Below are 23501 nucleotides of genomic sequence, written 5' to 3'. Positions count from 1 at the left end.
AATCGTCGTCCTAAAAGACTGCAAAGGCGGTGGTAGTTGAACGTGCGTTGTCCTCGAAGCACAATCACGAACTGCAGAAAACAGAGGCCCTCTTCCCTCCCTCCCTCCATACACCTACAGGGAGGACACAAGCTATTTCCATATGGCCAGGTGCTCTGCCAACTGCCTAGTGGATCGAGCTAGCTGCTGTCTGCCCTTCGCTGTTTTTCTACCATGCCTCTGTGGCCGCTGGCCTCACCAGGCCCTCAGCCATCCTCCGTGGTACAAGCCATGCATTGATGCGATGGTCTAGACATCACGAATGGGATATTTTGTAGTACAACACCGCCCATCTGGAGAACAATACAGACGGCAGTTGTGGTCCTGCGGTTATAGGCGCTTCAGTCTGGAACCGCGCGACCGCTATGGTCGCAGGCTCGAATCCTGATTCGGGCGTGGATGTGTGTGATGTCCATAGGTTGGTTAGGTTTAAGTAGTTCTAAGTTCTAGGGGACTGATGACCTCAGATGTTAAGTCCTTAAGTCCCATAGTGCTCAGAGCCACTTGAATCTCTTTTTTTTTTTTTTTTTTTTTGTACAACAAAGGCTTTTTCAAAACTCAGCTGCCTGCGAAACAGGAAGTCCCTTTTGCCTAAAGCGACTGCAGCCTGACACCACAGTGCCTTAGGCGAGCGAGAGCACTCCGCCAGGCGGTCAGCGTTACAACAGTGTGTGACACAGGCATCCCTCAGAACAAAACCGTGATAAATGACCGCAGGTTGATTGGTTAAGGGCCAGTTGCCATCGCTTATGGAGCCCCCACTATTCTCTTCAGAACACTGGACTGTAACATCTATGCAACTCATGTAGGAAAGGAAATATTAAAAAAGGAAGACGCAGTCGCGACGATAATAAATATCCTCTTCCAACCAAAATAAGCGAAGTCCCTTTTTTTTTAACATTTGCGAGCAAAATCTGTGTAGTTTTTACGTTTGCTTGCAAGTACAGTTAGTATCTAATTATTTTGTGACATCCAACTAAGTGCACTGTCACCGATAACAAATGATCAGCAAAGACATGTCCACCCTGCGTAAAAAAAGCAGGAAAAAAACTTTGAGGCGCAAGTTACCGATCACCACGAATGTCCTGTTTATCTCAAAACCGTCATCGGAGCAAAGGAATGGGGCGAATTTCAACTGAAAAGAAGAAAACAATACTCTATATTAAGCAATTTCTTTCGGCTTGTTGAACTAATTACTTGACGTGAGAGCAGTCTCCCGGTCAGTGTCCGTAAATAAACTATGAGATATGAGAAATAACATTTGAGAATACAAACTTTAACGCCATTATCTCATATCTCGAGAAAAAAAAATCCATTCATTTTGCGTTTGACAACAAGAAGCTATAATTCAAGAGAACGTAGCTGTTTGGCACACTGTGGCAGGTTTCGTTTTACCAGTGCAATGCTGTATCATACTAGCATTTACAAAAGAACACTTGAAAGCCAGTCTCGCCAAGTTCAGGTGGAAGATTGAAATTTCGTTATAAGATATCACTGCAACGAAAAAAAGAAGAAACATCCAACAAGAATCAATCCGTGGTTCCCTAGCCATCCTCTCGACCCACCAGGTGGCACGTCAGTGATATCCATTTAATAGACTAAGTAATTAAATAGATCATGAGAATCAGTTTGCATAGCTATTAAGTGTTTTGCAGCAGTCGGATTACACTCTTCAGGCAGGACAACAGGGACTTCGAGGAGGGAACTCAATGTTCTTTTCGAGGAACACTACTGAGGAACGACATCTGAAGTTGACCACAGTGGGATTCTACAGCCCACAGCATACATTCTGCGTAAAGACCGTTCTATTAAAAACACGACTACGTTACCATCAACCTGAATTAAAAGGGGGTACTGAGTCACCAGGCATACATGGGTCCTTGATAGCGTTACGATTTCTGGTAGAAATGCTGCCTGCGTTTTGGAATCAAGTCTATCCATTGAACCACATATTTGCATCGGATCCTGTAGAGACACCGTTTAATGATTACAGCCACTGGTGAATCATATTCTTGCCACTCTCGTATCTCGAAACGAGTCATCATTTTTGAATCTATCTGCAAAGGATCCCATACCGCAAGAACTACAGCACTGTTTTCTAGATACCCCACTGCATCTTGTAGCTACTCCTCCGACAGTGCCTCACCTTCCCTGCAGCTTCATCCATGTGATCATGCCAATTTAAGGCGAATCTGAATGGCAGTCAGAGAGCGGTATGTCTGAGTCGTTCTGCATCCCGTGGAAAAACAGGAGAAGCTGAATTAATGCGACAGGACTGCGTTTTGACCCATCAGTGGAAATGGGAACATGCTGGCACAGCTCCGCTAACCGTGTACAGTATGTAAGGCCAGCGCCAAACGAAGATTACCCCTGCAACACGACGTAGTGGAAGAGAGAGTACAGGCAGTTATGGTGGGATTTCTTGTTGGCACATCATTCGTGGCATCGAAGAAAGAGGAGTATTTTTCTACTGCTTTGCGATACATCTCAAAGCTACTGCAGCGTGAAGGAGGTCTGTGTCTTTCAGGGTGCATTCATATGTCACCCACACATTTTCCCCACCCTCAGTATTTTGTACCATCCAACACAGAAACCTTACGAACTATAAAAACTTGGCTAACGTAATCCGTTAGAGAAATAGATAAGACGGAATCATATCTCTGTCTTTTGACATATCTGACACAAATTCAGTGTGATTTCTGGCAGTGACTGTATGTGGTGATCTTATTAAATATAGAGGTGCTGATTCACTGGAGCTGGTTTCTCATAATCGAAGGCACTTCCACAGACCAGTATGAAGTTTCACCACCTGTACTGTAAGAGGACCATGTCCAACAGACTATCAATCACACGAGACGGTTTCTGTATTGTTCCTGCATAAGAAGTTTAATACAATGTTTTTCGGTTATAACACACCCTGTGTAGTCAGCCATACCCTTCGTCTTTTCAACCTTTACTGAGATGTCCGTGTCAGCTGCTGCTAAATCGATATGAACACATTTCGAACCTCTGGCACTCACAGAAAGCTGAACATCGAATGACATAAACTAAACATGTCCCAAAACGCAGGCTGGTAGAAATGACACACAGAGGCGATGTTTCTCATAGACATAAATGTGGAGGACATCGCAACACATGGAAATTGGAAAAGTTTGCGGTATTGTAGAGCGCTTCCAACAGCTATTCGAAGGCGATGATCTGTACAGTTAATCTCATCTTCGCCATCGACAGCGTAGCGGATGTTTCGGTGCTCCATTTCGAAAAGCATTGTTCCTTCATTTTTTAGTCATGTACATGATTACTCTTCTGGTGTTAACCATCGCAGAAAGGTGCTATTCACAACATGCAAGAGGTAGCACAAATAAAAAGAAGTACTGTTACCTTTTTGGTGAAAGATAAAATAAAAGTAAAAAAATAAAAACCGTATGGAGGGCACCGCAACATATGGACGAGTCTGTTGCACGGCGGAAGTCGGAGAGCGTTGTATCTACCACAATCTGCAACCCTTGTAGAAACACAGTGAGCTGAGTTAACGCTATAGGGCCGTGTTTTGACCACTCGGTGGAAATGAGAACATGTAGTTGTAGCTGTTCGATGTGTAAGGTCACCGCCAAACAAAGAATGCTCCTACAACACGACGCTGTAGAAAAGACAGTACGAACAGTTACGGTAGTGTTTTTTACCGTGAAATTTAGGAAGACTCAACATAATGCAGGTGCTGCAGCCCGAAGCAGATTCTCATCCCTGAGGGTCCATTCACGTCTATGACCCAAACATTCTGACAACGTTATTCTATGCCATCCAACACGTCAAACGGCACTGATATGGTTTATTTCTTTCTTTGCAAGAGGCATTCTCTTTTACTAACGATCGTTTTATATAGGACTGATGCGGGTAAAGTATAATTTCTGACCCTGATCGGATGTGAATAGTGAAGGGTTACACAACTCTGGAAAGCTGTATTGTACATCTATCACAAAGAATCGATGCTTTAAGGAAGTAGTTTTTTCATTTTACATTTTGCCAGCATAGTTTATTGAAGAGAAACCTGCAAGAAGGATGTATGCCATGTACTGGTAATATATTTCTTACATTATGATAGCAACAGCATTGCATTCCTTACGACCAATTGGTTGGAAACCGCTACGATCTACACTATGTGATCAAAACTATCTCGACACCCCGAAAAACATACGTTTTTAATGTTAGGTGCATTGTGCTGCCACCTACTGCTAGGTACCCCATATCAACGACCTCAGTAGTCATTACACATCGTGACAGTGAAGAATGGGATGCTCTGCAAAACTCATGGACTTCAAACGTGGTCAAGTGATTGGGTGTCACTAGTGTCATACGTGTGTACGCGAGATTTCCACGCTCCTAATCATCCCTAAGTCTCCTGTTTTCGATGTGATAGTGAAGCGGAAACGTAAAGGGAAAGGTACAGCGCAAAAGCGTACAGGCTGATCCCAACTGTTAAGTGACAGAGACCACAGACAGTTGCAGACGGTCGTAATGAGAAACAGGCAAACGTCTATCCAGACCATCATACAGGAATTACAAACTGCATCACGACCCACTGCAAGTACTATGACAGTTAGGTGGGAGGTGAGAAAACTTGGACCTCTTGGTCGAGAGGCTGCTCATAAGCCACACATGACGCCGGAAAATGCCAGACGATGCCTCGCTTGGTGCACGGAGCGTAAAAGTTGGGCGATTGAACAGTGGAAAAACGTTGTGTGGAGTGACTAATCACGGTACACAATGTGGCGATCCGATGGCAGAGTGTGGGTTTCACGAATTCCCGGTGAACGTCATCTGCCAGCATGTGTAGTGCCAAGAGTAAAATCTGGAGGGGGCTTGCACCGCCTGTTGTTTTGCGTGGCAATATCACAGCACAGACCTACATTAAGAGTTTAAGCACCTTCTTGCTTAGCATTGTTGAAGACATTTCGGGGATGGCGATTGCATCTTTCGACACGGTCGTGCAACTGTTCATATTGCACGGCCTGTGGCGGGTTGGTTATACGACAATAACATCCCTGTAATGGAGTGGCAGCACCTCACTGAACATATGCCTGCGAGAGTGGAAGCTGTCATCATGACTGGGGCCGACACCATGTTGAATTTCAATATTACCGATGGAGGTCGCCACGAACCTGTAATTCATTTTCAGCCAGGTGACCGGATAGTTTTGATCACATAGTGCATTATTATGGCGTGTTTTAAGTGCAGAAACTTGTAGCCTTTGGCGTGCATGTGTTTATGTTCTCTCTTACCAATACATTCTCGATAATGACCCCAGACACTAAAACAATAATGTAGACTTGATAGCAGAGTTGATTTACGTAAAATGCTTGGAACTCCGTCCGTCTGGAGCTCCATCATGCACCACCCGTTTCTTGTTGTTAACCTTCGATTATATCAACACAACTGATTCATATCTAATATACACCGATAACGGGTGATAAACTGTTAGACATTCGCACATCTGGAGAAATCTTGTGATACTGGATGTATGTGGGACAGCACTTACAGCCGCGGATCACACTGTTCCTACACGAAACGTGGTATGTAGCGGTCTTCTTCTGATCGTACTGAATCGGTCCCAGTGTTGCAGGGACCATTGGTCAAAGAAATTGCGGGATCTTTCGGTCTTTAACTTTATCCTAAGACTGCGAGAATGCCCTGTGACTCACATCCACATACAGAAAGATAGTAAATTACACATTATGATCGAAGTGCTATAGATGTGTGTGTCGTTGTCTGGTACACTATGGTGTATATGTTCAAGAATTAACAATGAATGAACGTACTGCACAATCATCTATTTACATTCGCAATGGTACTCGCAAAGTAGGGGAGGGGCTGTATGGTGATGATACAGAAATTGGTAAGCATGCTACTGCGTCATTGGTCGGTGCTGAAATTACGATAAAATTGCTAAAACTGATGGCAATATCAACTATGACGCTTATTATTACAGTATACCGACGGTGTTTTCTTCATCACAACCATCCACTGGTACGCTGTTGATTACCACATAATGACTAACAGACATCGCTTGTTTGAGATGGAGAAAGAGTCTTGGTGAAGGGAGCAACACCTTCGGGGGATGGTTAACACTGAAACAGTGCTCGTGTCCATGGCAGTAATATGAGGAATCAGTCAAACAAAACATGGTGCCATTAGCTATCGCTTCACTGTGAATGCTGAGTTTAAAACAAGAAGTCGCCAGTCACATTCAGACAGCTGTTAGGAAGAACTCCACAATGCCTCAAAACTCTTCCAGTTACCTTGTGTTATGAGTGTTTTTTTTTCAATTACTCAGTGTGTGGGTGTGTTGTGCGATTAGCAGCACCAACGTGATTTACTCGATTCGATGTCATTTTAGAACCTGATACATAAAGCAAAATCCTGGCGGAAAAAAGCAAAATCTGTGCAGTGTACAAAGCGGTGAATCAAAAAACAAAATAGGGACCCTCTCCTGTGACAGATAATCTGTGGGAGAAAGTCCTCGTACAATACAGCCAATGAAACTTTTCACAGGTCTGTGCAAGTGACGACGATATGACCGCCTGCTCCAGAGGATCAGTACATGTATATTCAATAGGATCGCCAGATCAGCTCAATGCCGGCATGCAGACGGCATATATATGAAGAGAGAGGTGTGAAAAAAATCTATTGCTTGAAGTTAGTGGAGCTTTTATAGTTCGTAATTTTTCTCTGTTGGATGGTACAGAGTAACTATAATAGAATGTTAGGGTGATTTACGTGAATGGAACCTGAGAGACGCAGATTTCCTTCAGACTGCAGTACCTGTATGTAGATTGGAGATGTATCGCAATGCATCGGCATAATCCTTGTCCATCTTCCATGTCCTGTATGATGTGGAGTCTTCCTGATTTTACCAACAAGAAACACCACCACAAATGCTTCTACTATCTCTTCTACTACCTCGTGTTGCAGGGGAAAGCTTCATTTGGCCCTGGCCTTACACAGTCTACACAGTCGGCGGAGCTACGCCCGCATGTTGCCATTTCCACTGATGGGTCAAAACGCTGTCCTGTCGCATTATTCAGCTCGTCGTGTCTATCCACGGGATGCAGAAGGTCTTAGATATACTGCTCTCTGACTTCTGTTAAGGTCTGAACTAAACTGGGTGAATTACATGGAGAAAGCAGCAGGGAGGGGGAGGCAGACACTGAGTACCAGTTACAAGATGCAGTGGGATTGTCTAAAAAGCAGAGCTGGAGTTCTTGCTGTATGGGATCCTCAGCAGGTAAGTTCGAAAATGATGGCTCGTTTCGAGACAAAAGAGTGGCTCGAATCTGGTTCACCAGTAGCTGTAATCATTGAAAGATGTCTCTACAGGATCCAACTGAAATACGTGGTTGAATGGATAGACTTGATTCCAAATCACAGACAGCATCTCTACCCGAAAGCGTAACAGTCTGAGCTACTTGTGTGTGTGTCCGTATATTCAGCACCGCTTTTTATCGAGGGTGATGGTAACATAATCGTTATGATAGTGTTGTAATAAAGCGCTCCTGGCGCGAAATGTGTGTTGTGGGCTGTGGAACAACTCTGTGGTCAGCTTCAGGTGTCGTTTCACAGAAGTGTTCCTCGAAAAGAACGTCATGTTCCCTTCATCGATTCCCAGTTGTCCTACCTGGCGACAGTAATCCGACTGCTTAAAAAAACATGCCATGCAAACTGACTGTCATGATCAATTTAATTACGCAGCCTACCAAACTGATATGAGTCATGTGCCATCTGGTGGGTGGAGAAGATGGCTAGCGTACCACGAACTGATTCTTGTTGGGTATTTCTTCGTCTTTTTTTTGTTGTGGTCATATCCTTCAATGAAATTTTAGTATCCCGCCTACACACCGTGAAACCAGCTCTCACAATTTGTTTAGTAAATGCTAGTATGTTAAACATTGCATCGGTAAAATGGGCATAGCACAGTGTCTACAACAGCCATGTCCTCTTGAATTATAGCCTGTTGTTGTCGAATGTAAAATGAATGTGTCTTCTTTTCTCAGCATGTGAGCTAATGGTGTGAAAGATTGAATTCTCTAATGTTAATTCACATCTCTGACAGTGTGTTTACAGATACTGAATGCGAGAGACACTCTCAGGTCTTTTAATTCGTTCAAAAAGCTGAAAAACATTGTTTAATATAGATTGATTTTTTTTTTCGAGCTTAAATTCTCGCTTTTACTTCCGATGAAAGTTTCGAGATAATGAGGACGTTCTGTAGTCATCGGTAACTTTGGCAGCAAAGATTTTTCTGCTGATTTTATGCAGGGTGGACATGTCTCTGCTGATCATTTGTGATCAGTGGCAGTGCACTTCGTTCGACATCATAAAATAATGAGATACGAATTGTATCTTGCAGTCGAACGTAAAAACTATACTGATTTTGCTCATAAAACTAAAATAAAATGCACTTTGCTTATTTTTGTGGAAAGTAGACATTTAATATCATCGCGATTATGTTTTCCTTTAATAATAATTCCTTCACTATACGAGTCGCATCGATGTTACAGTCCAGTGCTCAGAAGGGCGTAGTGGGAGTTCCGTAAGACATCGCGGCTGGCCCTTTAGACTATCAACCTGCGGTCATTTATCACGGTTTAGTCCTGAGGGATGCCTGTATCACACTGGGTTGTGACGCTGACCGCCTGGCAGCGTGCTCTCGCCGGAGCACATTGTGCAAAAGACACTGCGGTGTTAGGCTGCGGTCACTTTAGGCAGAGGGACTTCCTGTTTCACAAGCAACTAACTTTTGAAAAACGCCTGTGGAGCGTTTTCCAGATGAGCAATGTTGTGCTACTAAATTTCCCCTTTGTGGTGTCTAGACCATCACCTCAAGGCATGCCACGTACCATGGAGGATGGCTGAGCGCCTGGTAAGACCAGTAGCCTCAGAGGGATGAAGAAAAACAGCGAAGTGCAGACAGCAGCCAGCACGATCGGCTAGGCAGTTGGCAGAGAGCTGACCATTTGGAAAAGCTTGTGACCTCCCTGTAGGTGGATGGAGGGAGGGAGGGTAGAGGGCCTTAATTTTCTGCAGTTCATGATTGTACATTGAAGGGAACGCATATTCAACTACCACCCCGTTTGCAGTCTTTTAGGACGACGATTTTCCGCAGTATATGTGCTGCATTATGACCTATTCATTATGTGTGTTCGTTCTTTCACGACAATTTTGAAGTGTATTTAGAAGTGCGACCCGTTTTTCTCCCTCACTTATGGTATCATGTAATGGCTTTTGTTAGCTGGGTTGTAGGAAGGTTTTTAAGTAGGCGTTCATAGGGAACTCTGACGTTAAACAACGTAAAATATCTGGGGTATGCGTGCGGAACCATTTGAAGTGGAATGATCATATAAATTAATTGTTGGTATGGCGGGTGACAGGTTGAGAGTCATTGGAAGAGTCCTTAGAAAATGTGGTCCATCAACAAAGGAAGTGGCTTACAAAACACTCGTTCGACCTATACTTGAGTATTGCTCATCAATGTGGGATCCGTACCAGGTAGGGTTGACAGAGGAGATAGAGAAGATCCAAAGAAGAGCGGCGCGTTTCGTCACAGGGTTATTTGGCAAGCGTGATAGCGTTACGGAGATGTTTAGCAAACTCAAGTGGCAGTCTCCGCAAGAGAGGCGCTCTGCATCGCGGTGTAGCTTGCTGTCCAGGTTTCGAGAGGGTGCGTTTCTGGATGAGGTATCGAATATATTTCTTCCCCCTACTTATACCTCCCGAGAAGATCACGAATGTAAAATTAGAGAGATTCGAGCGCGCACGGAGGCTTTCCGGCAGTCGTTCATCCCGCGAACCATACGCGATTGGAACAGGAAAGGGAGGTAATGACAGTGGCACGTAAAGTGCCCTCCGCCACAAACCGTTGGGTGGCTTGCGCTGTATAAATGTAGATGTAGATGTAGATACCGTATGGTTGCAAATCATACCCTTTTGAAGCACCTCTGCCTCCAGCATCAGCATCTCGTCAGTTGAACATATTTCCCACCAAAGCGGATACAGATAGTACCTTACACCACTGCCTTTTTCCCGCCAGCTTGTAGGTGAATCGTAAAGTTTGAATGTGTCTGTTGTAGTTTCGAGTGGTATAGCGAAATGTATTCGCAGCAGGAAAACGCCAGTTGTATGGCATCGTCAGTTTCGGAGTTGTGTTGCGACTTTATGCCGTCCTTGTTTAGCACTCTGCATATAGTTGTGTCATTAGGTCCAATCTTTATGATTAATTGTGTAATTAGTCCCAGCCTCTATGATTAATTACGTAATTAGGAGCGATCTGTAAGCCAGTCGCCCGACCAAAATAAAACAAGGACACTAACGTAAACCTAACGTTCGACTCCTGCGTATGGACCGTTTCCATGTGTTGGGGGTGCCCGTGGGCTTTCCATCCAGTAGAATCAGGGTCCCGAAGAGGACAGTGTCACGTTTAATTTCCCATCAAATCCAAGCTCCTCTGGTGGTAAAATTGTGTTAGGTGTGGTTGCACTTGGGCTTTTCGTCGAGGAGGTTTAGTGTTCGTGTACCAGAAAGTGTACCGCCAATTTTAAATTTCCGCCAATTCCTTGGTGTGGTGGGTGAGGTGGAATTTCAGCGCAGCCCTGGGATAAAGGAATTCCCGCCAAAAAGTGAAATTCTCCCTAATATGGTGTGTTTCAGTAGATGCTGGTGGGTCGGGGGGGGGGGTGGGGGTGGAGGTGGGGGGTGTGCGGGGGGGGGGGGTAGAGGCGAGCGGATTGGGGCCCACTTGCAGGCTGAGAAAAACACGTGACGTCATCCAGGGTTGGGAGGTGGGCTTGGTCGGATGCGGGGGTGGGCGAGCCCGGGGGTGGCGGGTGTCGGTTGTGAGGGGTGATTAATTGATCAATTCAATTAATTTGCATATCAATTTGATATCAAAACTGGAGTCGTAACCTCCCTACCCTATTACTGATCTTCCTGGGTGCAAAATGTTTGAATCCATAATCCAGCTTAACGAAAGAGAGGATGGCCCAGGGAAGGGGATTGGCATGTTTGGAGTAATAATTTGATCAATTTGTGCTTTCAAAATCTGAATCAAATCAAATACGAACACAGAAACAGACCTGAAATGTGCAAATACAGGCTTTTCTTGTAGAAAACATTCGTTCAAATATCTCTTCAACAGAGTCATCGCCAGCAACTATTTCTTGTAGACTGATATCATTGGCTATTTCATATGCACTCCGCCAGCCTGTTGCAAACAGAGCTGATATAGGAACTTAACAGAAATTTGGGCTGATTTGGGTTTTGTTTTTGGCGGTGGCTGATTCTATAGCCACTTCAGCCTCCACCTAGAACACTGTGGTGAAATCGAGCACCAACCACAAGACAATGTGTAGGGACATTAAATTCAGTTAATACCATTTCGACCACTTACAGTTTCGCTCCGAAGATCTGCACTTTCAATTTAATGAGCTTTGGTAATAGGTTCAAAATGGTTCAAATGGCTCTGAGCACTATGGGACTTAACATGTGTGGTCATCAGTCCCCTAGAACGTAGAACTATTTAAACCTAACTAACCTAAGGACATCACACACATCCATGCCCGAGGCAGGATTCGAACCTGCGACCGTAGCAGTCGCGCGGTTCCAGACTGAGCGCCGAGAACCGCTAGACCACCGCGGCCGGCTTTGGTAATAGGAATGAGGGATCTATTCACTTCTGTAGTGTACGATTAGCCTTTCAGTTAACGTCACGACATTCACTATGCACTTTGTAATTCACTTGTGCCGTTATTATAAATTTTCCACGTATCCCTTTCTCAGTTATGACAGGGTGTTTTTATATCAGTATAATCATTGTTTGCCAGTTGTTTTTGCATAACGTTGTAAGCTGGCGTTATTTTACAATTTGGAATCTGTGTTTGCATCCAATACAACATAAGTAAGCCCCTTCAATGATAGAAAAGACTGGTTTGTGCTCGTTCATTAAAAACATGTATGTGACTGACATCGTCTAGTATACTTAATTTATTGTGTAATGTCTGCATGCTGGGTGACTGGCGAACTAGCAGAGCTGTGAAACTAGTACGAAAACCGAAATTAAAAAGAACATAACGAGAATTCACGACAGGATAGACAAAGTTAGTCTGGTTATTAACACAATTAAGACGGAGACAAATCACATCAAAATCGAGGTAGTTACATAGCTAGCGAAACTGGCACGCGAAGTAGCAGAGATAAAAGGAACTGCTAATCAAGCTAAATTAATAGCAAGAAACGCGAAACGTATTGCTCGTGTTACTAAGGAGGAGACACTACAAACAGCAAAAGTAGGAAAATGGGAAATATATAAACTGCAGAGTAGGATCAGGCGCGTCGAAGAGACGCAACTGCGTGCGAAAGAGACAACTCCGAATGAAGTACCTATTGCGAAGTAAGAGCAACTCCGAATAAGCGTGGAAAGTGAAATGAGACAACTAGCCGAAGAAATAAAGTATCAATAGAAAAGTTCGGGGAATACGGAAACCCGGAGTGAGAACGATCGAAACCAGAACAAATTCGGTACAGCACAATCTTGTACAAATAGAAAGTGGCGTGTCACACAGTAGTGTGATACACAGCGTAAACACAGTAAATGAATATGGAGTAGCCAACTTTGGCATGGAACATATAACCCCACAAAATCCAACAGCCTCCATGTCGCAAACGACGCGAATAGCAACGCCATATTCGACATGGACAGATGTATCCCGTGAATTCGTACTACCGCACACCTGTCGAATAATACTGAGTGCGCTATAGAAACGAAGAGTGAACACAGCTGGGACAGCGGACATGAGAAAGCGCGCGAAAGACGCTAAATCCCACCAATGGGAGTGGTTAAAAACTCCGAAGAAAATTTTGACTTCAAGTATTTCACTTCAGTCAGAAAATTCCAATACTATAAAGATGACGGAATTATTTTATACCCCGGACGTCTATAGGACAATTTGATATGAGTTTACCACCCCATTGGCCTCTCAGATACCAATTAGATTTTGTGTGCTCGCACATGGAAGGTGCAACAGCCGAATGGATAAGAAACCTAGCCAGAACTTGTAAAACATATGAAGAGTTCCACACAGCGTTTCTCAATAAGCACTGTTCTAGAGAAACACAAACCGAATTAAGCAAGAGATGATGATGAGCAAGAATTTCGAAAATTCAGGGTTCCGCAGTCCGGTCAAGTTTTTTGAAAATATGACCAAAAAGAACCATGCAGTCCGCCAAAAATTATTCGCCCATGTTACTTGAAGTTATTAATAACGTATCAGTAAACGATAGCCAGTAGGTGCGGTGACAATATGGAATTGTTTAAAAGCACGCTCGCCGGCCGTTGTGGCCAAGCGGTTCTAGGCGCTTCAGTCTGGAACCGCGCTGCTACTGCGGTCGCAGCTTCGAATCATGCCTCGGGCATGGATGTGTGTGATGTCTTTAGGTTAGATAGGTTTAAGTAGTTCGAAGTTTAGGGGACTGATTACCTCAGAGGTTAAGTCCCATAGTATTCTGAGCCATTTGAACCATTTTTTCAAAGGCACGCTCAGAGAATTAGAATTTACCTATAACGATCAGCAGAACAGGGACAAAAGGAATCAGAGAGAAACCCAGAATCCGAGTCGAGATAATCAAAACAGAATCAATAGAGGCCAGGATTGGAAAAATGACGGTTGCAGAAAAAAACAACAAAATTTCCAACGAAACAATCAAGTCAGGAGCAATCCGACTTGGAAAAATGATGGAGACAGTAGACAGCCTCATGAAGAGAGAGGGATCACGTTAACAATAGTGGACAGTGGAACAGCAGTAGAAACAACCCACGCGAACGTAGGGGAACTGGAGTCCATTAAAATGGGGAAGTCACTTGACTTACATCACGTAAGCCATATCGAAAACTTCATGGATTAAAACCAAGGGACGGTAAACCAGTAAATGGAGAATGGGATGTCCACTGTATAAATTATTTATAAGTTCAGAGATTAAGTAGATGTAGTAATCTGGTATAAAATGATTAAAACTATGCTGTGGTATAAAGTAGTTAAACTGATAACCAACAAGTACAAAACGATTTAGCTACGGTCACAGGTTCGAATCCTGCCTCGGGCATGGATGTGTGTGATGTCCTTAGGTTAGTTAGATTTAAGTAGTTCTAAGTTCTAGGGGACTGATGACCTTAGAAGTTAAGTCCCATAGTGCTCAGAGCCAGTTGAACAAAACGATTTAGTGATTCAGTATTATCTGTACCTGCAAAAGACAGAACAATCCCATTGAGTTTATTTAAGAAAAGTTATGTCTCTTTACATATGTTTATAGTGATGTGGGTGCGTGATAAAAGGATTACCTGTACGAATGGGATGACGGTTTTCGGAGCGACAAACTATACAGAAATATTTAATTTACGTGAGTACAGGATGTCACCGGTGAGTGATTTGATAGGCATTATTTACAGAGACAAATGTGCGTGCCTCCAATGTTATTTAGAATTGTTGATGTTAATACAATTTGGTGGCCTGCTCAGCGTAAAGTGCGTAAGAGCGCACCGTGAACATGTAGAGTGAAACTCTAAATTGTGTTTATTGAGACGAGATATTAATAATGGTGGCCCGATCTGCATGATGGCGGTCGAACGCACTAAAATCTGAAAACTTTATGGGAAATTGACGTCAGAATGTTAAGTATAGTTATTTGATCAAGTAAGAATAAATACAGATAGCTAATATGACAACTACAGGCACAAGAAGTTCCGAAAATTATCGCTTGCGAGAATGTACTAATAATATGATCTCATTGCAGTAGCCGTGATACTGAGTAGTGATCACAATATCACACAAAAGTTTCATCTGTCTGCAGGTACCAAACAATTAAGGGCGATCGCAACAAGAAAGAGCTGGATTACCAACTAAGAAAGTATGACTAACCATAATCTATGCCCCGTGGCGCATTCTGTTCTTATGTTCACAGGTAAACCCACACAACATTCACAACTAGAGAATCCCGGTGCGGAAGAATGCTTGTGAGATCATAAGAAAAGAGAGTTTAGTAGAATTAGGGTAGAGTAGACACGCTGGCCAGCGTGTTTTGGATTCTTCTTGTTTGTTTAATTTTAACAAGTAGCGTAGACAGATATACCATATGTCATGGGCCTTGATGTTGGAATACACCGGTGTGTCCTAATCAAAATATTTCTCGCACATAAAACAGGTCAGGTGGAAAGGAGAACTACATAAAATACACGTACTTCTAAAATTAAAACTAAAGTAATAATACAAATAAGAACATCAGCCTTAAAAGTCACTGTCGTCCATCCGCAATATACCTTCAATGTAACCTACGATCTTTATCTATATACGTTAAAATCCATGTACAGGTATCAATGATTTAGACTGCGTGCATTAGTGGGTGCAGTTATTCAAATGACCGACATTAGTATGACGAGCTGTTCTAAGTAACACTGGACTAAAGGAGCCAGCTGCTGGTGTGGCCGAATTGCTGGTGTGGACGCAGATGGTAAAACCGCTCCTGGCGAGCGCATCACAGAGAAAAGGTGACGGGACAGCGGACACCGCCGTCGCACTCCCAGGTATGAATGGGGTCCGCGCAGCTTGCTAATGGCCTACAGAGTGGTGGCAAGTTCAACAAGGCTTCAACAGCAGATGACATGGAAGATAAACTGATAGGATCACAGTCGCCACAGGCAGGCTTTACCAGATGAGGTTTGTGTACTACAAAAGAAACCATTATCGCTACCTTGTAGCACTATCAATGCTTGCCCGCACCTCGTGGTCGCGCGGTAGCGTTCTCGCTTCCCACGCCCGGGTTCCCGGGTTCGATTCCCGGCGGGGTCAGCGATTTTCTCTGCCTCGTGATGACTGGGTGTTGTGTGCTGTCGTTAGGTTAGTTAGGTTTAAGTAGTTCTAAGTTCTAGGGGACTTATGACCACAGCAGTTGAGTCCCATAGTGCTCAGAGCCATTTTGAACCATCAATGCTTAAAGAGTCTTCTGACACCATCCAATGGGAACCGAGGCAACTAAAAAAGCTAGCGTTTCGAAGCACAACCTAAACCAATCCTAAAAGTAAAATTAATTTACAACGACCTATGTTCCATACCTATTTATAATAGTTTACAAGAGACAGAAGATTACGAAGCAAGAAGATTAGGAACACTAAAATTAATGGCTGAAGCAGAAACACACGAAGAGAGAAGTAAGGACATCAGCACAAACTCATAGTCAAAGAAGAAGTAGTATAGGTTTCCCAATATCCACTGCCGGCACCACATAAGAAGTGTGTACCTTCCCATCAACCAATTATCTGTCTCGGCGAAGAACACCCGGTGAGACTGCCCGTCAGTGCAACACTCTGCCTTGCTGTGGCGTCTTGTGAACAGACATGGCATACACCGACGTCACTGTACCTCGGTGATCAGTGCCAGTCGACAAGAAAGCTGAGCGCCCATGGATCTTATTGCAAACGCACTGGAGTTAATTTACACCAGAGATACACGTCAGTCTACACCACATACCACTATACACAGATTACAGTGTCCTCTAGGAAATAAACTATCATCAATAGTGTCAGTGAAGTGTCAATCAGAGAATGTTGTTAGGATCATACAAAGAGTAGTGCCACATCTGATAGACTGTTATCGACGGCCGGTGTGGCCGAGCGGTTCTAGGCGCTTCAGTCTGGAACCGTGCGACCGCTACGATCGCAGGTTCGAATCCCGCCTCGGGCATGGATGTGTGTGATTTCCTTAGGTTGGTTAGGTTTAAATAGTTCTAAGTTCTAGGGGACTGATGCCCTCAGATGTTAAGTCCCATAGTGCTCAGAGCCTTTTGAACCAGACTCTTATCAACACCCACAGTCACAATTCTTCGATGCTTTTCTGAAACCTTTTGTACCCTCGCCACAAAAAATATAAAAATGAAAATGAACAAAGTGTAACCTCCCCACAAAAATATATAATTAAAATGAATTTTAAATATTGTAACTTCTGAACAAAATTGGCTCTCATTTATAATCTCTGTGCAGAAATGCATTCACATTCAATGTACCCACAAAATTCTTTTCTCATTCAACGTTAAGTTCGAAACAGAAAAATTGCGAAACCACAAAATAATAAAAAAATTCAGTAACCTGGTAGATTTTATGACGACAGCAGCGCTGCGCCTCGGCCCTGTATTCTGAATAAAAAAAGCAAAAATTCTTACCTCAACAAAAAAACGGCAAATATATCTGTACTTACCTAAAAAATTTTCGGCACAGCTTCGTGCAATGCTGACCTATGCTTTGTGATTCGTGAAAGGAATAATTATCCATTGGATAAATTCTTTAAATTGAAATGAATGCTTTTTTTTCTTTTTTAAAAATAATTACTTTATATTATAAAAATTATTATTGGGGCATTTTTTAAAAGAAATTGGATGACAGTTAACATACATTACTAGATATGCGCAAGGCTGCCTCTTTACCTTCTGCAATAATACTCATCGTCCAGAATCCCGACCAGAGCAGACTGCAGACAAGCACAGACACGCGCACACAACCACCGACTACTGCCGACTCGCGACAAGCAACAACTAACTACATACTGCTCTCTGGTCAGAGACTCTCCTATGCCATGCCTATTGCAGGCAGCGCATATAGCGCATACCTCTTACAATTTTTTGTAAACTGTATCAATTTAAAATGTTTCATACTAATCTTGTTTCTAAATGTTTCTTGTAAGCGAACACGCTGAATATTTGTGCATTGCACTTTGTTACTCTAACACTGGAAGGTCGATCCGAAAACGAACATTCGTAATTTTCTTTTAAATGGAGATCGTCAAAGTAAGCAATATGATTAGATTACAACCATACCTCTATTGAATTTACAGGATGTACACTAAAAGCAAGCACTGGACTTTCCCATACCGTTAAGAAACTATGTAAAGCTAACTGACTCATGCACCAGGGACAGAAACACTTCCAGATACGATTACACCAGAAAATTGTTATATGTAACGAATGTTGAAATGATAAAATGGTTGCGTCCTATTTGTTGTAATGATGGAGACTGGACTGCCCTCTTCTAATGCCAGAAATTTTAATGTTATACTACCATATGTATCGAATATGTATTGTATTACTACAGATTCAGTTAGGGAAGGATGAGACATGGCTTAAAAGGAGTGTAATTTAAATAAAGGGACTACCATTTGTCATAATTAACTAGATAAATTACATTGTTACTTCACAGTTTTCTTTTGCTGACATGCGTTATTTTGCCCCTGAACATTGTAATAGTCGTGCTACAAACCAAAAATAATTCAGACTATAAGGCGCCGATGGACAAAGTAGTAGATAATTACAATGTCAATAAAAAAATTGAGTTGGTAGCATCCCATGAGTGAATGTTTGGTGAATGGATAAAGGCATATTGGTGTTTATCTGTTCCTCTGTTCTAGATAGAATTGATAAATTGGTAAGTGCATAACATAAAAATTTTGTACTGCATGAGAAGATATTGTAAGACTCATCTCATACTAGTACAAAACGGGAAAGTATTGTAAGGTGGCGTTATTTTACAATTTACAAACCGCGTTTACATCCAACATGACATAAGTAAGCACCTTCAATGATAGAAAATACAGGTTTGTGTTCGTTCATTAAAAACACGTACGGGACTGGCAACGTCTAGTATACTTATTGCATAATGTCTGCATGTTGGGTGACTGGCGAAAAAGCAGAGCTGTGAAACTCGTGGTAGAACGGGAGGACATAGGAAGCCCACACATTCCTTCGGACAATAGGACGGCAAAGCCCCTTTCAGTGTTAATCCCGGGTTCCTCCCGTGAGCTGGACCACCTGAAAAACAGGAACGCGTGACCGGCAGGCATGCTTGAGAAGGTGGCCTGGACGCCGAAAAACACATGGCAGTAGGTATCCGCGTACTTTCCTACGGAGATAGAAAGAACTTCCAGAAACTTCGATCTGGATTCTCAACTGCGATTGGTCGGCGTTCAGAAACGAGCGCCTTCTGGAAAGATGATTCGCCACCAAAATTTAAGGGAGAGAAAAGACTTTGAGCAGCGAATAGAGGAAGGAAGAGAAGAGGAGTCGTTGCGGCGTAGTGGAATAGGAGAGCCGTCTTGGAGGTCTACGGCTGTCGACGGACGTCTTCGGCTGTATTTTTGGTGAAGTACAATTTCGCTATTATCTCGCTGAGGCGAGAAGTTCTGCGCTTTTATCTTCTGATAATTACGGTGAGCTTTTTACGTACAGAAATGTGGAAAAGTGAATTTACAACGGTAAATCACATCCTCTACTCCGTTCTGCACTGAGGTTTCACACTGCTCATTGTGATAGTAGTTCTTTCTTGCTATTTAGTACAATTGGGCGAGGGGGATGTCAGATAATCACAGATCGCGAGTACGTTATTGGGCAGAGCCAGACAGTTTAAGGGCCAGTATTAATACATGGAGAGACTGAGATTTGAAATTATTGTTTAGTGTCTTTAAATGGTTTTTATGATGAATAAATGTGTTAAATTCACGACATTTATCCTTTAGTGGATAGTATGTTTTTGTACCAATGAATATTGTCTCTTGAGTACATTTTATACATTTATAACTTATTTGGTAAAAGGTTGACTGGATTTTGTCGGCTTATTATGACGTTGTATCGTATTCAGAGGATAAGATTAGGAAACGGGTAGGTTATCACATGACAATTTACATAATTAATCACAATAACGTACTCCTACTGGGGGATGTATAAGTGTCAGGGTGACTTGAGTAGCGTTACAATACCCATTGCACAAATTATTACTTGTACGTACTCATGGCATGTCTCAGCCATCAATACCCAACAGAAAAAGTAGAGATACTTTAGAACTTTATGAAAATAAATCAAAGTAATTGCAATTATTTTCTTACTTAGTAGTCATAGAACTCATAATTCACTATTTTGGAGTGTGAGTAATTAACATATGTCGGAGACGGGGCCCCCACTTCCATATTGTGGTTAATAATTAACAACGAGACACACACGACCGTTACCAGAAAGAATTAAGAAGATGAACGTCATCAAATGTAAAACAAGGGAAACAGAATGAAACTGAATGAAATAAGTCTATGCTGAGAGAACTAGGTTAGCAATTTGTGAACACCGAATAAAAATCTAAATGTAAGGATAACATTTCTAAAGTTATTTATATGAAGCCATTGGAAGTGAAATGTGGACGATAAAAAATGCAGACAAGAAGAAAATAGATGCTATTCAGTAGTAGCGATGCAGAAGAATGCTGAAGACCGATTGGATGATGTGCAGGTTCGAATGGCTCTGAGCACTATGGGACATAACTTCTGAGGTCATAAGTCCCCTAGAACTTAGAAATACTTAAACTTAACTAACCTAAGGACATCACACACATCCGTGCCCGAGGCAGGATTAGAACCTGCGACGTAGCGGTCGCGCGGTTCCACACTGTAGCGCCTAGAACCGTTCGGTCAACCAGGCCGGCGATGATGTACTGAATACAATTGGGGAAGAAAGGAATTAATTGGGCAACCTGACTAAAATACCTGTTCAGTTGATGGGACACATTTTGGGGCACTAGCGAATCTCAATTTAGTAATGGAAGAAAGTGCGGGAATATGATTTATAGCGGGAGGCTAAGGCTGAAATACAGTAAACTGATTGACATGGGTTTGCAAGCTGCGGGAATTGAACAGTGACCCGAAAATAGAATACATTTTCTACACTTCACGTTTATGGTCACAAATTTTCATGTCTTCAGACTAAAAGCTTCGGTCTATAATGACCATCTTCAGATCTGCTTTATAAAAACATTTCATAATATACTGGATTTAGGATGCAGAAGTTATGCAGATGACGGCGCAGACTGACGTGGCGCACTGTATCGAACCAGTTTCTGGAATGAAGACGACACCAACATCAACACTGATGAAATGTACCACCTTAAATTTACCCATACATAATGTAGTGTGGTAACTGTAAGTGTAGCAGCGCAAGATATCGATAACAATGCACAACTGCGTGAAGCTGTAGCTATAGTTGCTATGAAATCGACTGTTCTTAAATGGAAATCATAAGCTTTGTTATGCGGAAAAAAGTTGACTGTATAGCGGCTGTCAGAAAGTATTGAAGCCCGGGGACTGTAACTGGTGGTTCGCCGGTACAGCGGGCTGCATTTGGCTGGAGGGAGGCGGCCCTAACGAGGTGAATCGGCAGGCGGCGCGCGCAGGTGTCCGGCCCTAACAAGCAGCGGGCCGCGTCGCCGAAAGCAGCGGCCCGGCTGCCATTGTCCCAGCCCACAGCCTGGGGCAGCGGGCGTTCTCTGGACTGTGCGGACACTCTCCTCAGCTCGTCCCACATCGCCTACTGCACTCTACAGCGCTGTCACTACAACCGCTGTGCTCGTTTGGTGGCACCAAAAGACACAATAGCCGACGGTAGTACCTGCTGCAGCTGCTGCGTCGAGAGTAAAAGGCAAAAGGAAATGTGTTCGTCGCAACCTGCCCTACAATCCCACTCTACGAACAGCGTGCATGCTACCTCTTCTTGTGAACTTCATACGAAGGAGGAGAAAATTTATGGGAATTTTCTTCCAACGCTCTGACGAAAAATTTTTAAGTAAATTGGAGAGCGTAGGCCAAAATAATGACAACAAATAGACTGTGTCATCAGAATCCCACATCACTAACATTACCTCCAACATTTTCTTTCTCATGTTTTTACAGGGCAAGACAAGAAAAAAGTGAAGCACACAATAACGGAGAGTGAAACGAAACCAAACATTCCCGGATTGAGAAGGTGAACAACTGCGTAGCAGTGATAACAAAACCGATTCAAAGATCTTAGTAGTATGAGCATACTTATCGCTATGACATTGCACTTCATCTGGCCTGGACGCACGCATTGATTCAGTTGTGAAGTGTGTCATAAAGCCGTTATATCCCCTCCTCAGTTCCACAACTGTTGTAACGGGTCTTGGACACGGGCAGTGGGACAGGAGTCAGAGACACTAATATTTGGGACAGATAAGGGTGGTCCTGTTGCTGGCTGCAAAAATACCTCAATATCACACAGACAGATCATAGTGATACGTAGCAGCCGGCCAGAGTGGCCGTGCGGTTCTAGGCGCTACGGTATGGAGCCGAGCGACAGCAACGGTCGCAGGTTCGAATCCTGCCTCGGGAATGGATGTGTGTGATGTCCTTAGGTTAGTTGGGTTTAATTAGTTCGAAGTTCTAGGCGACTAATGACCTCAGAAGTTAAGTCGCCTAGTGCTCAGAGCCATTTCAACCATTTTTTTGATACGTAGCACGTGAGGATGAGAGTGGTCCTGTCGAAAAGTGCCACGTTGATTGCATGAGAGGTAGCAGAAGACGACGATGTATGTCCATAACGTTCTGTAGTGCCATCAGAGCTTCCTCAATCACTACCATCACTATCAGCTCCCATCGTCATACCTGACGCCGTCCCCCCCCCCCCCCCCCCCTCCTCCCAGACGATGACGCCATTAGTATTACCGCTGTGTCTCTTCAAAACATTGGAATAATGGAACCTCTTCGTAGGTCGCAATCATACTCGCTGAATATGGTCATTTAGGGTAGTGACAAATCGGTGGTTCATTGCTGAATACAATGCAATATCGTTCGTCATCAGGCCGTGCTGCCTCGTCATGGCACCACTGAAAATACAGCTGAATGGTTTGTGGTGTTAATGGCTGCTGTCGTAAAAGACGCTAATTCCTTATTCCGGCTGTTTTTAGTCTCCCAACAACGATACTGGATGTTGCAAGGAATCCATTACCTGCTCTCGTTGGTTATAATATGTTAGGTGCGCAAAACGGTGATCGTTCTTATGGTAGTCAGACATGGTTGACCGGAATCTCGACGTCGAGAACGCCTTCCCTCACGTTCCTTTGCAACACAACTGCCATATGCTAATACCCCACAGATCTGGATACTGACAATCCGACGTTCCAGATACAGTCCTCTCTACGTTGGTAAGTACGTGCCCTGACATCTGTTTGTACTAACCCGCCCGAAGACGAGAGACTTGTCTTTGGAGATGGGCATACCTGTCGCATCTCGCTAATACTTTCTACAGAAAGTTCCTACCAGGGGTCTTCTACAGATGATGTCCCTTTCACAGCGGCTGATAGCGACATATCGTGTGCTCAATGATTCGTTGAGATGTCAAACAACTGTCAAGTGTAAATCATGCGATGGTGAGGAACCTGACTTTCGTATTGAAATTTCAAGTAGACTTCAGGGATGCCAGATGTAATACATTGAAATTCATAAAAACATCTGCACCCAGAAGGACTGCGATCTTTGTTGGCATGCGGGCAGATGGTCCACACACTGAAAATGATTATACTTATAGATTCGGAAAATCAACGTTTA

This window comes from Schistocerca piceifrons, chromosome 4 (genome assembly GCF_021461385.2).
Source record: "Schistocerca piceifrons isolate TAMUIC-IGC-003096 chromosome 4, iqSchPice1.1, whole genome shotgun sequence".
In the NCBI taxonomy this organism is placed as follows: Eukaryota; Metazoa; Arthropoda; class Insecta; order Orthoptera; family Acrididae; genus Schistocerca; species Schistocerca piceifrons.
Note: the sequence above shows the minus strand (reverse complement) of the source record.